This window comes from Carcharodon carcharias, chromosome 8, assembly GCF_017639515.1.
Source record: "Carcharodon carcharias isolate sCarCar2 chromosome 8, sCarCar2.pri, whole genome shotgun sequence".
NCBI lineage: Eukaryota > Metazoa > Chordata > Chondrichthyes > Lamniformes > Lamnidae > Carcharodon > Carcharodon carcharias.
In genome coordinates, this window is record NC_054474.1 from 106593253 (window position 1) to 106598252 (window position 5000).

General features: G+C 53.0%; 1 protein-coding gene across 8 annotated transcripts in view; it reads left to right on the top strand.

Annotated features, from left to right (window-relative positions):
• The window catches only part of uimc1 (ubiquitin interaction motif containing 1), a 145404-nt gene that overhangs the window by 66094 nt on the left and 74310 nt on the right, over positions 1 to 5000 (top strand). The gene's annotated exons all lie outside the window — the stretch shown is intronic.

Genomic DNA, 5000 nt, shown 5'->3' on the forward strand with positions numbered 1-5000 from the left:
TACTCCCTAAAGCTCCCTAACACACAAAGGCACACTCCCTGAAGGGCTCTCTCTCACACACACGCACACGCACAAACACACACAAACACACACAAACACACACTCCTTGAAGTTCCGTCACACACACACACACGCCCTGAAGCACCCACACACACATGCCCCATGAAACTCCCTCACACACACACACACACACACACACTCACTCCCTGAAGCTCCCTCATACACACACACCAAAGCACCCTCTCTCTCTCTCACACACACTCACTGAGGCACAATCACACACATGCGCACCCTGAAGCACCCACACTCACACTCACTCACTCCCTAAATCTCCCTCACACACATACTCCCTGAAGGGCCCACACACATGCACAAACACACACTCCTTAAAGTTACCACACACACACATACACACACGCCCGAAGATCCCGCACACACACGCACACACACACATATTCTGAAGCTCCCTCACACATGCACACACGCGCACGCATACACACACACACACACACACACTCCCTGAAGCTCCATCACACACGCACACACACGCACACACACACACACACACACACACACACACACACACACACACACACATATATTCCCTGATGCTCCCTCACACACACACACATACTCCTTTAAGGGCCCTCACACACGCACAAACACATACTCCTTGAAGTTCCCACACACACACACACCCTGAAGCTTCCTCACACACACGCATACACAAACACACACCCCCCGAAGATCCCTCATGGACACGCGCGCACACACACACACACACACACACACACACACACACACACACATTCTGAAGCTCCCTCACAGACACACACACACACACACACACACACACACACACACACACACACATTCTGAAGCTCCCTCACACACACACACACACACTCTCACACATATTCTGAAGCTCCCTCACCACTACACACACACACACACACACACACCCTGAAGCGCCGACACACACACACACACACACTCTCACTCTCACTCTGAAGCACCTCACACACACACAAACGCACCCTGAAGCATCCTCACATACACACACACTCTCCCTGAAGCGCCCTCACACACATTCTCACACACACACACACACACACACACACTCCCTGAAGTGCCCTCGCATACACACACAAACACTCCCTGAAGTTCCCTCACACACACTCATACTCCCTAAAGCTCCCTCGCACACAAACACACACACCCTGAAGCTCCCTCTCACACACACACACACATGCACTCACTCACTCCCTGAAGCACCCTCACACACTGGAGCGCCCTATCTCTCTCACACACACCCCCTGAAGGGCCCACACACACCCACACACTGTGAAGCTCCCTCTCACACACACACCCTGAAGCTCCCTCACACACAGACACACACACCCTGAAGCTTCCTCACACACACACACACACACACAACCTGAAGCGCACACTCACATGCACACATACCCTAAAGCACCCTCCCATGCACACACACATCCTGAAGCTCCCTCTCTCACACACACACACATGCACACACATACAAACCCTGAAGCTCCCTCTCACACATACACACTCCCTGAAGCTCCCTCACACACACACACACACTCCCTGAAGCTCCTTCACGCGCACACACACACACCCTGAAGCTCCCTCACACACATACACACACAAATACCCTGAAGCACCCTCACACATACACACTCCCTGAAGCTCCCTCTGTCACACACACACACACACCCCCTGAAGCACCCACACACACACGCACACACACCCTGAAGCACCCACCCATGCACACCCACATCGTGAAGCTCCCTCTCTCTCTCACACACACATGCACACACATACACACCCTGAAGTTCCCTCTCACACATACACACTCCCTGAAGCTCCCTCACACACACACACACACACACACACACACACACACACACACACACACACACACACACACACACTCCCTAAAGCTCCCTCTCTCACACACACACACACACACACACACACACACACACACACACACACACACACACACCCTGAGGTTCCCTCACACATACACACACACACCTTGAAGCTCCCTCACACAAACATACACAGACACACTCACACACACACACACGTTCTGAAGCTCCGTCACCCACACACACACACATACACCCTGAAGCGCCTTCACGTACATACACACTCTCCCTGAAGTTCCCTCTCACGCACATACAAACACACACACACACACCAACACACACACACACTGAAGCTCCCTCACGCACATACACACACGCACACACTCACTCTGAAGCACCTTCACACACACACACACAAACGCATCCTGAAGCACCCTCTCTCACACACACACACACACACACACACACACACACACACACACACACACACACACACACACACGCTCTCCCTGAAGTGCCCTCATACACATATACATACACACACACACATACTCCCTGAAGCTCCCTCTCACACACACACACACACCCTGAAGTGCCGACACGCACATACACACTCTCCCTGAAGTTACGTTCACACACACACACACACACACACACACACACACACACACACACACACACACACACACACACTCACTCTGAAGCACCCTCACACACACACATACACCCTAAAGCTCCCTCACAGACAAACACACACTCCTTGAAGGGCTCTCACACATACACACACACACACACACCCTCTGAAGCGCCGACACGCACATACACACTCTCCCTGAAGTTGCCTCTCATGCACATTCACACACACACACACACACACACACACACACACACTCACTCTGAAGCACCCTCACACACACACACACACACACACACACACACACACACACACACACACACACACACACACACACACACACACACACAAACGCACCCTGAAGCACCCTTACACACACGCACACTCCCTGAAGCGCCCTCACACTCATACACACACACACGCACACTCCCTGAAGCTTCCTCATGCACACACACTCCCTAAAACTCCCTCAGACACACACTCCTTGAAGGGCTTTCACACACACGCACACACACTCTCACTGAAGCTCCCTCACAAACACAGACAAACACACATTCCTTGAAGTTCCCTCACACACACACACCTCCTGAAGCTCCCTCACACACACACACACACACACCCTGAAGCTCCCTCTCACACACACGCACCCTGAAGCTCCCTCACACACACACACACTCCCTGAAGCTCCCTCTCACACACACACGCACACACACCCGGAAGCTCCCTTTCACATATACACACTCCCTGAAGCTCCCTCACACACATACACTCCCTGAAGCTCCCCCTCACACACACACACACCCTGAAGCACCCTCACGCACGCACACAAACACACACAAACACACACTCCTTGAATTCCGTTACACACACACGCCCTGAAGCACCCACACACACACACATGCCCCATGAAGCTCCCTCACACACACACACACACACACACACACACACACACACACACACACACACACACTCACTCACTCACTCACTCACTCACTCCCAAAAGCTCCCTCATACACATGCACCGAAGCACCCTCTCTCTCTCTCTCTCACACACACTCACTGTGGCTCCATCACACACACGCACCCTGAAGCACCCACACACACACTCATTCACTCCCTAAATCTCCCTCACACACACACTCCCTGAAGCTCCCTCACACACACACACACACACACACACACACATTCCCTGATGCTCCCTCACACACACACACATACTGCTTGAAGGGCCCTCACACACGCACAAACACATACTTCTTGGTGTTCCCACACACACATACACATGCACACACAAACACACACCCCCCCGAAGATCCCTCACGGACAAGCACACGCGCGCACACACACACACACATTCTGAAGCTCCCTCACACACACACATGCACACACACACACTCTCACATATTCTGAAGCTCTCTCACCCCTACACACACACACACACACACACCCTGAAGCACCCACCCATGCACACCCACATCCTGAAGCTCCCTCACACACACACACGCACATACACACACGCACACACTCACTCTGAAGCACCTTCAAACACACACACACAAACGCATCCTGAAGCACCCTCACACACACACACACACACACACACACACACACACACACACGCTCTCACTGAAGCGCCCTCACACACACACATACTCCGTGAAGCTCCCTTTCACACACACACACACACACACACACACACACCCTGAAGCGCCGACACGCACAGACACACTCTCCCTGAAGTGATGTTCACACACACGCACATACACCCTAAAGCGCCCTCACACACAAACACACACTCCCTGAAGGGCTCTCTCTCACACACACACACACACACACACACACACATTCTGAAGCTCCCTCACACACACATACTGCTTGAAGGGCCCTCACACACGCACAAACACATACTTCTTGATGTTCCCACACACGCACACACATGCACACACACGCAGACACAAACACACACCCCCCCCCCCGAAGATCCCTCACGGACAAGCACACGCGTGCGCGCGCGCGCATACACACACACACACACACACACACACATACACACACACACCCTGAAGCGCCGACGTGCATGCACACACACACACACACACACACTCTCACTCTCCCTGAAGCGCCCTCACACACATGCACACACACCTTGAGGCTCCCTCACGCACACACGCACGCATACACGTGCACACACACACACACACACACACACACACACACACTCACTGAAGCTCCCTCTCACACCCACACAAACACACACTGCTTGAAGTTCCCTCACACACACACACACACACACACACACACACACACACACACACACACACACACACACACACACACCGAAGCTCCCTCACACACACACACACACCCACCCTGAAGCGCCCTCACACACATACACACACAAATACCCTGAAGCACCCTCACACATACAAACACACACCTTGAAGCTCCCTCACACAAACACACACACACAC